This window comes from Euwallacea similis, chromosome 2, assembly GCF_039881205.1.
Source record: "Euwallacea similis isolate ESF13 chromosome 2, ESF131.1, whole genome shotgun sequence".
Classification (NCBI taxonomy): Eukaryota; Metazoa; Arthropoda; class Insecta; order Coleoptera; family Curculionidae; genus Euwallacea; species Euwallacea similis.
In genome coordinates, this window is record NC_089610.1 from 6,624,619 (window position 1) to 6,638,085 (window position 13,467).

The following is a 13,467-nucleotide window of genomic DNA, read 5'->3' on the forward strand; positions in this document are numbered from 1 at the left end:
GTTTCATTTTACTTACTACTTAGGACTTCTTTGTACGTCTTCCTTAGTCCTAATCAATTCCCTAATCCTAAAGAACCCAACCTACAATGTGAATTTTCTCCCTGGTGGCTATTCTTAAGGATAATATTTTAAAGGATAAATTATTGTATAAATTCGTTACGGAAATATTACGTTATTACTACTATATATCAGATTATTTCAAAATATGAGCTTCACTTAGGGCTAAAATTGCAATTTTCTCCGACAAAAGCTTGGTTAGGCATATAACGATTGTTCAACTTATGTGGTTACGACCCCAGGTAAGGAACGTTTACATTTCAGCTTTGTTGCACACGGAAGTTTAGTTTTCCGAACGGTTGAGTTTTCTGGAGCGAAAACTGTTGTGAGAACGTCGTAGATGAGATTTTAAACTACGAACCACTTTAAGATGCAATTAGTTCCATAAATATCACCTAGAATTAATAGCAGCGCGGTCCAATGCATAATGGCCGATTTATCATGAGCAGTTGGGCATGGTATCAGGTGGATTTTAGTTTAAGTTTCCAGCCAACGAAACACGACAGGCTTCAAAATAAAGCCTCAATCTGCACTTTGCCTTCATGTCACGTGCATTGTTCTGTGCACATGGTAAAAAAAGAATATAATGACTTGCCCTCGAATTTCAAGTGGTGGATCTAGGTATATCTCCCAGATATATTTATTGTCTACGTATGTGTAAGACTTAAAGTTGAAACGGAAAGTATAATATTGACTTTCAAAGGCTTTAGAACCATATGGGATTCAAAAAATGAACGCATAACACTGCAATAGTTAGGATTTTATGAGATTAAGCCCATAAATTTTCAATAATTGCAATTTAATTGCAGTCACGGGGAAAGCCATGCAAAGTCGCTTCCAAATACAATATTATCCAAGAATTTATACTATACCATAACAATTCGTCTTAAATTTAATCAGCGCCATCCATTTCTATTACCTCCATTATCGTTATTTCTCAAGTTTTAGCCAGTTTGAAAGCTCGCTATTAATCCTAGTTTAAGAGATAGTTTGAGAGCGGCAGGAAATAGATGTAAAAGCTTCCTGGTTTGTAACATAATCTTGAGCAGTATACACTATACGTATAAAGGATTTAAATAAAGTGCAGCAGAGTTATAGTTTGACTAGCACGTGTGGTGCATTCATCAAATTTTAGCATAGATGTTCTCTTAAGCTGACAGAGCTTTTGTTCATTGAAAGGAATTTCACTCATACACGTGAGCGAAAATTTAATTAAGGTAATTTGTATAAATGTTCCAACACATCCACATAATTCACTCTTCCCATCCTCGACCCTGGCGATAATCATTTGTCAACCGTATGAGAAACCAGCAGTTTCACTTTTATTTCCCTTTTTTATTTCACTTTTACATCTGCACAATTCCCTGTTTATTGTGCTTGTCACATCGGACTCTGACATATAGAATAATTCAGCATGCCAGTCATACCGGTAATTTATTACCGCACTTTATGCATTTTCTGTTATTACGTCGCTTTTCCAAACCGAGAAGCCAAATTCCCAAAGGGAAGACCATACATTTTGGACCTTTTGTTTTTGAAGAAGAAATGTTGACGTATTTATGCGTATGATGTAACCATTCTTCGGCAATTAAATCCAAACACAGGCTGTACACGTTAGCACGGTAATATTCAATGCAATATCAGAATGATGTATATGATATTCAAGCCACCTGATCCATAGGCTCTGCTTTTAATGCCGGCAATGATACGACAATCAATCGAAAACTCATAAGTCTAGCGAAATCACAAAGATGTTTCCGAACCACTCGTAAAATTGTCGAAGTAAAACCATATTAAGTTATCATTTAATGGCAGCGCTGAATTTAAATCGATTCGCATCGTTCAAGTTGTCAAGGGTTGGAAACGAATTTCAATTATCCACTCGCTTTATACGACTTCCATTAAAATTAACGAATTTACTTTTGTAATGTGATATTTACGATATTATCAATAATCGTGAAAGAGAAAAGTAGAAAAAGGTACCGTTGTGCGTGTTAAGCCTCATATTTCTCCTATATGGACATGCGTGTTAACTTTATGTTGTCTTTAATATGTTCAATTAAATTCAGCGTGCGACGAAAATCTCATGCGCATGACTATGATAAGAATCCCAAAACCGTTTTGCTCTGACACAGACCGTTTGGGCGTTATAGCCAACGAGAGGCTTGAGCCGTATATGCAAATATGGAAAATACGAAATTCATGCCTTATACATATTTAAAGCCTATTTAAAACCTGTTAAAGGCGACACTTATCCAAAGTTTGTAATTTGGCGACCTTTTGCTAATGACAGAATTTACTGTGTTTACATAATTTCGAAATCTAAATGACTTTTTTTGTCGATTTTAGAAAACGCTGCTTGAAAGCTGTCCTGAAAAACATCGATATTTATCGAGAATTTTTTGTAAAGACGAATGAAAAAATAAACGAAGCATATAATGAAGTCCGAGCCGGCAATTCTGCCCTAATTGGTTAAATATTAATATAACCCTTATTATTTTTCACTCAACCTTCTTATTATTCCCCTTGATGAACTGCGTTGAAGATAAATTAAAATGTTTGGCCTAAAATCTAATAACGCCAACTTTTGATGCCTTCCATTAAAATACGCTAATAAAGTTCTGTAATTTTACATTGTTTACTGGGACGTTTTACGTAAACTGTAAAAGAAGTACAAATAACACTTTGCTCGTTCATGGATTATTTATGGTTGCAAATATCAACAAAATGTTTATTTTCAATTTAAAACGAGGTCCTCTTTTTGTTTGATGTATGGTACAGGCAAACTTTGCTAGAAATTTGATGAAATGAGACTGCAACGATTGGCGTATGTCTATAGAATATATGCAAATAACAATAATGAGCGGATCATTTTAGTAAATGGGATGTGCGGGAACGTGGCGATGCACAGTTCACCACCGCAGTTTTTCATTTCTCAAATTCTTACAAGAAAAATTAAAATAAAACTAAAATAGTTTAACGGCGGACACTCTCGTCTTTTCTTTTATGAGTATATTGCAATGCACGGGAAAATCTTATCCCATAGATAATTTGTACATAACCTTAATAGGACGGCTATTCTCGTTAATTCTCGGGAGTAGTGTCAAATGCAAGACAAGATCCTTTTAATATGTGGACAGTACGTAAATGCAGTATTCTGCGTTCCAGAAAATATTCGATGACATTCTCTGACTCTTCTTGACAGTGAAATAGGTTTCCCTGTGATGTCAAAGGCATGTGTCGCATTAATCAAGGCAGAAACGCCAGTCAAAGTAATTCGAGACTGGCTAGAATCTGTTACAGCTTGAACGTACTAAAACATTAAAGGGTTTCAGTTTGATTATGAAGCGAAGGAATTTTCCTGAGATTATTTCAACAAAGTACTTAGAATCACTTGACTCGATGGTATGCAAGTCCTGCAAAAAAAAAGCAGTTTTAATTTTCTTAACAGTATTTCCCTCAACTTCAAAATAGGGCTATAAACATAAATCCCGACCAGACCTCTCGCTATGTGTTTGTTACAGCCTCGCAAAAATAAATTAGGCTTTAGAAAATACTTTATTTTCATTATCCTCACTCAGCCCTTAATGTTCTTGAGGTGGAAGGATGAAACATGAGTCTAGCAGCTGAGAGCCCGCTAATGATAAAGAATTCCCCAAACCTGCGAGCTGCAAACCACATCTGCCCATCAAAAGGGAGTTAAATTTATGCCGACGATTGAGCTTTACATATCGCGTCTCTCGGTTCTAAATCCGCACTAAGTTAAGGGTGGGGTAATTCCACCACCACCACTAAGCTACGTAAAAGCTGAATAAAAGCAGATTGCAGCTGACCTAGAAACACGTGTATCTATATTTCAAAGGGAATACGGAAAGAGGGTATAGAGAAAGACCGAAGCAAATGCAAATAAGTATATCGGATCAAATTTATGGTGGGAACAGGATGCTCTGCGCCTACTTGCATGACATGCAAATCCTTTCTCATTCGACATAGAGTCGTTGAGTGTTAAGGTCAAAATTCTCTATCGGCTCTGTTCTAGCGTTATTTAATCTCTCAATCTTCAACTGCTGATACCCATGTTGATACTAGTACAGTCAGTATTTCCAAGCTAAAAAAAAATCGTCATTGACGCATGACAAAGTTCGATTGGGTTTATGTAGAGATTGCGATTAAATACTGAATAAATCGAACTAGAAATAGTGACAATGAAATTAGGTTTTTGCATGTTAAAAAAGTTTTTTGCTATGACAGCTGGAAAATAATGAATGATATTTATTATTTACTTCATGAGAAATATCAGATTAAGGACTTGTATAAATATATATATATATATATATACTGCGTGACATAGAAAAGAGAACACCCCGTAAAAATGGTTTAATTTAAATAATTTTTGGTATGCATGTTTGTTTATATGTATAGCAGAAACGATCAAAATTTCACTCATATTTATCTACGTATTTACGAGTTATTCGGAATTTTAGGTTTTTTTTAAATATAAAAATTGCAATAAAATATCAAGAATACAACTGGAAAATAACATTTATTGGAGTGTAGTGTGCTTAGAAACTGCGTAGAGATATGCCTAGAACCAGAATAGAGCGAAATTTTCATCAATTGAGCGAGTTTGAGAGGGGTCGAATAGTGGGTCTACGAGAGGCTGGTCTGTCATTTAGGGAAATCGCCACTAGATTGAACCGTAGTGTAAACACTATAGTGAGATGCTGTCAGGGATGGTTCGAAGAAGGGCAAACAGGCAGAAGAACAGGTACTGGACGACCTCGAAGAACTACAGAACGCCAAGATCGCCGACTCCGAATTATGGCCCTAAGAGATAGGTTCGTCTCGTCGAGGACGATGGCGGATCAGTGGTTCGCTGAGTATGGAAGGCCCATTGGGATACGAACCATTTATCGCCGCATAAGAAGTTTTGGATTGATTTCCTACCGTCCCTATCTCGTGTTACCCCTCACCTTAAATCATCGTCAAAATCGACTACAGTGGTGCCAAGAACGGATACATTGGACTAGTGACGAATCCAGATTCTGTTTCGGTATGCATGATGGTCGGGCAAGAATACGAAGGAGACGGGGTGAAAGATGGGATCCTCAGTTTGCAATACAGAGGCATGTCCATCAGACTGTTGGGGTAATGATTTGGGGTGCCATTGCATATGGTAGCAGGTCACCTTTAGTTTTCGTCAGAGGCAGTATGACAGCCCAGCGATACATCCAAGAAGTCCTGGAACCTCATCTTGTGCCTTATCTGGAAACTCTTGTTGATCCAGTTTTCCAACAAGAAAATGCACGACCACATGTGGCTAGAGTGACTATGGACTTCTTCCAACAAAATGCAGTCAATTTGCTACCTTGGCCACCTCGATCTCCAGACCTCTCACCGATCGAACATGTATGGGATATTATAGGTAGAAGGTTGCATAATTTACCCCATCCCCCGCAAACCCTAGCGATGCTGTGTCATGCTGTCCAGTTAGCCTGGAATGAGATCCCCCAAGAGGACATCAATCACCTCATTAGATCCATGCCTAGACGTGTACAGGAATGTATAAGACACCGCGGAGGACCGACAAATTATTAAATTTTTTTTAGTTTTTAACAATTAAATTTGTTCAACTTTTTAATGAAGTATTTGTTTTGGCGTAAACAACATGCATACCAAAAATTATTTAAATCAAATCATTTTTACGGGGTGTTCTCTTTTCTATGTCACGCAGTGTATATATATACAGGGTATTTCAAATTCGACCCTCACCATTGGGATCTCGGAAACTAGAGGAGATACGAAAAAGTTTAAATGGGGGCAAAGTTGCGCAATCTAGTGCTTGATCGAATACCGTTTTTAAAATTTTAATTTTCCGAGTACTTCCGGAGATATCCGAGAAAAACTAAAAATTGGAGAATCCATTTTTATTTTTTTTTAGCGTTATTTGACAAGAAAGGTTAAATCCGTAAGCACATTTTCATTGTCACTTTTTCTCAGCTACACAATGACATATTCAAATTTGCGATCTGACGTTTCGTCTTTCGGCTACCATCATCAACTTTATTTTTTCTTATGGGCGCCATATTGGATTTTTCGACAAAAAAATAGTGCGTTTCATTCTGAATTCATTGATATAGAACTTCTTATAATTTACTTTTTTAAAAGCCGAAATATTTAAATAAAAAGAAATATTACATAGTTGGCTTTGACTCCATCGAAAGACTTTCTTTTGTTCGCGTTATATGACAGAACTTCTCAAACGAATTTAGAGCGTGTGCAGATTTCCAATGAAAATGAGTTTCCGAAGTGAAGAAAAACGAGATATGTTAAGACTTTATTACAAATTTGATAGGAACAGTACGAAAACAGCTTAAATGTATTTTCAGTTATATCCGGAAAGACAACAGCCGCATAGAACATTATTTAAAACTTTGGACGAACATTTAGCTGAGTTTGGTGCTTTTAAAAAATCTAGGATGAAGTATGGAAGCAGAATGAAAGAAGATACTAGAAATAACCTACTGGCAGAGACAAAACTAAATTATTATTAAATGATACAACAAGTGTTCAGATTGACGACCTTCCTCCTGCATACATAAACGAACACGTCTATTTAAATTAGTGACAGCCCTAATAATATTTCTTCTTCTGATTACTCTACATTGTGTAATGATGTTTTCTCTAAGTTCTTCTATTGTGTTATAATCTCGATTCTCATATATTCTATTTTTCAAAGTGCCCCACAAAAAAGTCGTTTTTCTTACTTAACTTTTTCGTATCTCCTCTAGTTTCCGAGATCCCAATGGTAAGGGTCGAATTTGAAATACCCTGTATATATATATATATGTAAATTATTAATTTGCCTGGGAAAATTTATGAAAGCACAGGCCAACATATACTCATTCTTCAATCGATGTTTGATTCATTATTTTTAACACCAAACGGATTGACTGTACCTGGTCTGGTAATAATTTGATATAATAGATCATAGAGTCGTAACTAAATTTTGTTTATTTTATTACTCTATTTACCCACTTCTTTCTCCTAATTTGCATCATAAATGAAACGTACAAATAGTTAGAGAGAAAGAAGGAGGGAGAGACAGAAGGAAGACGAAGAAAGAAATGAAGAGAAAGAGATATAAACATTTTTTGGCGAACAAAAAGAGTGAGACATTTTCATCGCGTTAATTCTGAAGACTTAGAAACCTCACAGATGAATAACCGAAGTTAGCCCAAAGTACAATGTCAAACTCAACTTATAAATTGGACTGTCAAGCTGTGCTACGAATACAGCGTCGATGTTCGGAGCTGGCACCGAAGCCACATTCAATGTCGAGTTTGTAAATCCGGCTTTAATCCCTTAGCGATTTGCTGACCTCCCTGCGGTCGGGCAGTAAACTTCGCCGCGGGATTGAAAGACTTACTTTAGTCTGGCATCAACAGAAAACTTGAAAGCCTTCAAGACGGGTGTATCACATTTCTATCAAAGTGTGATCGACTGGAGCACCCCGAAGACTGGTTTCGAATTTTTAACTCCCATCAATTCGGCTCATTTTCAGTCGATAAGCGAAAAGTGGCATGTAAACGACGTTGAATTAGCACCGGGGCCCTCTATCTTCTTCTCGCTGTATAATAATGAGAACTGTGAGCATGATCCAACACTAATGTAAACTTTATCCACTATACTACAAATAGGTCAATAAATGTATAATACTATAGCAGATGCGTTGCGTAGCTCAACAGCAGAATATCACTCATAGAACCTGAGGTCATAGAAAGATACATACACAGTATACTTATCTCGAGAGTTTCCTAGCTTCCTGTTGATCTTATTTACACGGCTGAGATTTTGAATTTTGCAAAATTTCTGCTATGGTGCATTCATGATTCATCTTCACAAGATCGGGCATAGTTACACGGTTCCCCGCTGTTCTACACGACTTACCGAATTTTAGCGAAGGAAGGTGGAAAGTGGCACTGTAAGTATTTCCTGCAGTCTCTAACTTGGCGCTATTCACGTGCCATTTCTTGCTTATCTATGATCAACCAGAGATGAATCCAACTAATAAGAGTTCAAGACTCGAAAGGGGCCTTCAAGGTGCTCTAGTCGATCAGACCTTTTGTTAATTTCGTTGAACGAACCGAGACTTTGCGCAGCATGTCAATATATCCATTATAATGCAACAACTTGTAAAAGTGACCTTAATTTGACGTTCTGCCTGAGTTTTCCCTATATTGTTAAGGACAAACCTCAATTCATTTTTGTGAAAGTCGAGGTACGCCTACGCTTCATAAATTTTGCTTCCGAATTTACGAACCGATGAAGACAATTTATATGACGTTTTCCATCACTTGGGATAGAAAACTTGTCCATTTTAATACAGTATTTTCTCGAAATATCTCGGACAGCCTGTACTTATTCTTATGCCATCTAACAGTGGTTGCGTAGGTGGCTTTACAAGTCTTTTTTTTATTGAGTGTGTAACCCCATTGACTAAGTTAATTATGGCCTAAATCGAGGACAAAGCCCGAATAGCCAAGGGAAATCTCTATTGACTAATCTCACTAAAGGTCATTCCGAAGAGTCTATACAGAAAGAAATTGGACAGAAAGATCAAATTACATTGAGAGCAAAACTCCTGGGACTAAGAGGATTGAAATAGGAAATATTGATATTGTTTTTTTAAAGGTTTTGTCCACTATATTTCCATTGGAAATACATTTGAATTTTAAGTAATGAGAAAACCTGGTGCTTTTCTCGTTATTGTGTTTTACCATTGAAAATATACTTGACATAACTATAACTAAACGCCACCAGCGTTTGGTTATTAGTGAATTATCTATGACCTTGACTCAAAAAATGAGTGAAAATATTTTTTTATTGAATTATTTGTTCTGTCCGGGCTGCGAAATATGGGCTGAAGAGGTGGGGGCGATGAGCGGAGCCGGGACAGTCTGGCGTAGGAAAGGAAATTCGAAGCATGTAGATTTCCGAAAATCTCATTAAAACTCCGTTTCAGGAGGTCATCTGTAGAGCTGAAGATGGCAGTCTCTCGAACAAGGAAACTGTGAGAAACTCCCAAAGCTGGCAAACATGCTTTGGAAATTTTTGCTCTTGCACGGCACTTTTAGTCGTTAAGGCTCGAATGTTCCTTATCGATTATCCGTCTATCACATTTGTTCAATATGAAGAAATTTCGAAGTGTCGGATGAGGCATTTTTAACCACACAAGGGGTTAAGAATATTTCCGACAGTCTCCGTGGACTGGAAACGGCTATTGTTTATTTACCATTAGGTGATGGTTCGCTCAGAAGATTGCTGCCCAGAAGCGGAAAAACATGATGGATGCATGAAGTTTAAAGTTTTGCGCGGTCTCTGCAGCACGCCTGGACGTTTGCGATGCATTTTAACGAGTAAAACGATCTCAATATCATTTTTGTTTTGTTAAGTAATATTTGCGTTTATATGAGTAGATTTTGCAATTTGACTCAAAATAGCATGTTAGTTTTAAAGAAGGCGTTGGGTCAACCAGTAATATCTGAACGTTTAGGATAAAAAAAACTCATAAATAATATATAGACGTTTAAATAGTTTTAAAAATCTCCACATAAATATTTTTATTCAAGTCATCTATCCCAAGTACTTCCATGTGTGCTCTTTTCCTTGCATAATTATTTCCACTAGGTGTAATGTATTAATCGTGCAGTCCTTCAGATCTCTTAATTATCTAATTAGTTTAATCATTTGTTTTATGGAAGTTATTAAGGTGGTTTATAGTGCTTATAGCTTACTCTGGACTTGCAAATTCACTAGGGAGCACCTAAAATGCTAATTTTCATTACGTTCTCAAAGTTAAAGGATGGAAGGCTGAGTGTGACGGCAACACAATAACATTACTATCTTGCAGCATGTCTTGTAATAATAAATTCCTTTATATAAGTTTCGATTAAATAGAACACTTAGGCTCAACTTCCAGACTGAATGACCAAACTCTAATGATAAGTCTAACTTTCAAGAAATCATTACGTTACAATAAATTTCTTCATAAATGAACTTTATAATGCTATGCTACACAAATTATATTTTATATAAATAATATGTACAGCATGAGTTTAGTTCAACCGAAAGGTATCGATCGTAGAGGAAGTTCAAGGGTATTCTAACTAATTTAGAGATCATAAGTAATGCTGTGTATTTCAATAAATTATTCGTAATTCGTAACCTCAAGACTTCCTTATGTCTTAGCTTCGCAATATGCGCTTTATTTCATTTAGTTGTCCCAAATCTCCGAATGAACTTCAAGAAAAGTCTTTACAACCGAACACAATATACTATTCTAGACGTACAAGAAATTGATTCTACTCCCAATTGAATTTTGCCAATAAGTCGCATATTTTCAATTTCCTGCTATGTGAAAAATTTTGCGATGGCTTTATTAGATGTTCCACAAATTCACATGTTTTGAGTAATTGCATGTCATGTGTAATCTTTAATTTTCTTTCATTAAACTATTTTTAGTATATCAGATACTTAGGCAAATGGAATTCTCCTAAGAGATGCAAATGCAATGCTAAGCAGTCGTTTAGATTTACCCGACATGCTATGAATCAGAGCTCTTATTAACGCCGCAGTTTGCACCTGCAATTCGAATTTCCTCCAATTTAAATTCAAATTGAGGCTGTGCATTCCTTCCTTTTTACTTTCTTCTCAAAATCGCAGACTATGCATTTCCAGGTCAGTAATAACCACTCCATACATATAATTTACATTTATTGCCCACTTTTCCTTTTAGAAAACTACTTTGGTGTAAAACTTTGAAGTTGCCATATTACAACTAGCTGCAAATTGAAATTCTAGAAATGCTATTCTAGAACATTCTTGTAAAATAAGAAAAGTATGAAGTAGCTGGGGATAACGCAAATAGTGACGTCGAAGAGCTAATTCCTCCATTAAGCCAAGAAAAGACTTATTTTAGTTTCATTTCGGTCTTAAGAGTTTAGGATACAGCTCTAGAACGAAGAGAAAAACCCATTATTAAGAGCTGTTTCCTTCGAGATTAAGAGAAAACGCTTCGTTTTAAGGCAAAGTTACAGCATTTTTAATATACTAGATTGATTTTTCCACTAACACGGGCAAACTGCAAAATAATGGATCGGTGCAAAAAAATTAAGCAATTTGTATGAACACATTTCATGTTTTGTTGGGTTAATTGCTTGGGGAAATTAGACAAAGGAAACACATCAGAAATAAATTTATTCTGGAATTTATAGTAGTGAATCATTCAATTATGAGTACGAGATAAATTCATTACCACGACAAGATACACGTGGTATTGCGATGACTGTGATAATAAGAGAAGGTATTGACATGTAAATATTATTTAATTAAAGGTCATTTCAACAGGGTTGCTTGGGCTATTCAACGGGCCTCCTCCGAGGTCGCTTTCCAAAAAATGGCCAGATCCTCACGGCGTTTTAAACATGCCGATAGGAGCTTTTGATGCTCCTGAATGGTGAATGATTTAGTATAAGTATATTGAAAAAAACCCTAAAATTTCGACTACTACGAGTACACGATCCACGTGTGGGCGAAGTAGCTCCCTTGTTCACAGACACGGGGAGACCCTTTCGATATAACAGTTGCCCAAGGCTGCCCGTCGCAAGGGATGTATATCGGGGTTGAAAATTTTGGCGTAAAAATTATTCTAATTTTAAGAGCGGTTAGTGGGTTATAAGGGTCCCGAAAAAAATCATTTTTATTGCAATAAGCTAAGAGAGAGAGAGAAAAAACATATTGAGAGATTTCATGTAGCTCATGTACTGGGCGAGAAATTTAATTCTGTTTTTTTTCACCCTCATGGGGCGTTTGTAATCATTTTACCACGTTTTTATGTTAAAAATTTGATGAAGATATTAAATTTGTCTCTAGATCATATAAAAAATCAACGCAAAAGTTTCTCATCTCCTTAAGAATTTCTTAGGCAAAGTCTTTTCTTTTTGCCAATGAAGAAATATGTCGGTGTTACTAAAAGTTCAAACGTACTTTACAGTGCTGCCAAATTTTAAGGAACGAACTCATTCGCGCGTAACTAGTGTAATTAAATAACACCAACCAAGAAATCCCATAAGCCAAACGAGGATATAAACACCGTCGTAATCTAACTACGTGATCCTACAATTTGTAAAAATAAAAGCCCTAACAAGTTACCAAAAAAAAACAGTGCAGTTCAATGTCGATAGAGATTTTTAGCCCTCGGAGTGGTTGTTTCTGTTTTTCTGTTTCTCGCTCCAAAACTTGTTCAACTCTAGTTAACATCTTCCTTTAAATATTATTACCTCGTATAATCCAACTAAGACTTCTCCTGTTAATTTTATGAATGGCAATTAAGCCGAATACTTGCTTTAATTGGTTCCCGTAAACTTGGCTGCGATGAAGAGGGGAGAATACTTACTTGCTTTAACCATTCGTCGAACCTGAAATAAAAATAAGCATTAATAAATGTTAAATAGAAATTTTGCTCTTATGATGCATTTCTAAGTGACATTCACTATTTTTCAACACTCTATCACTCAGAAACTTGTTAACATTCTCTAATTAGGTAATAGCAACGACATACATATAGTATACATGGTTGAGGCAATTATAAGATGGGACTGTCATTGCATTATAAAACTTCTAATGAAGTGTGTTAGTGTGTTGTATAGTGTAGTTCGGATGGGGATTAAAATGTTACTTTACCTAAATAATACGTAAAATAGGTATAGGTAACTTTCCACAAATCGAACTACTAACAATAATACTAATTTATTATTATAATATGAAATTAAAGGAGCTGGTAATGAAGCTGAAGAGGCTTTACTTTCACATGCCAACCAGAAATTGTCGCTTTACTGTAACCTCTTAACACCACAGTGCTGTGTGTAGACACATAATACATTATATATTTCATTATAGATCTTCAGATCTTTTGTGTTCGGATCGGTGTTCATTGAAGCAACACCAACTATTATATGAGAGCAACGAGTGAATTAAGTAAGGACATCGCATTTAATAATAACATAACCGCTACAGATAATAAATAATCTTTATATCCTCGTGAACAGTAAATCCAGAATCCCTAATCTTATAAATGAATTTCTAAAATCTCATCGGATACGTAATCCCCTTTTTGATTAAAACGGTAGATATCCCAAGACGAGGAGTTTGTTGCGGGATTTTAAGGGCTGATGGAAACAAAGACTTATCAAGGTGAAGTTTATTAAAATATCATCGGCAAATTAAACCTTTTAAATAATTTCGACGGTTCTACTCTCCGTGGATATTTTCGGATTCTGTGCTGCAGCTTGTGAAAGAAAAAATCGGCAGTTGTTTTATTCCCTTTTAAAACTTACTTTTCTGACCTGA

General features: G+C 36.0%; 1 protein-coding gene across 2 annotated transcripts in view; it reads right to left on the reverse strand.

The window, feature by feature from the left end:
- LOC136419440 (potassium voltage-gated channel protein Shaw-like) overlaps positions 1–13,467 on the reverse strand; it is a 63,019-nt gene that overhangs the window by 19,748 nt on the left and 29,804 nt on the right. For both annotated transcript variants that reach the window (XM_066405734.1, XM_066405736.1), the window contains exon 2: positions 12,515–12,536. The gene's annotated coding sequence lies outside the window, so the exon portion shown is untranslated. The remainder of the gene's footprint in view (positions 1–12,514; positions 12,537–13,467) is intronic.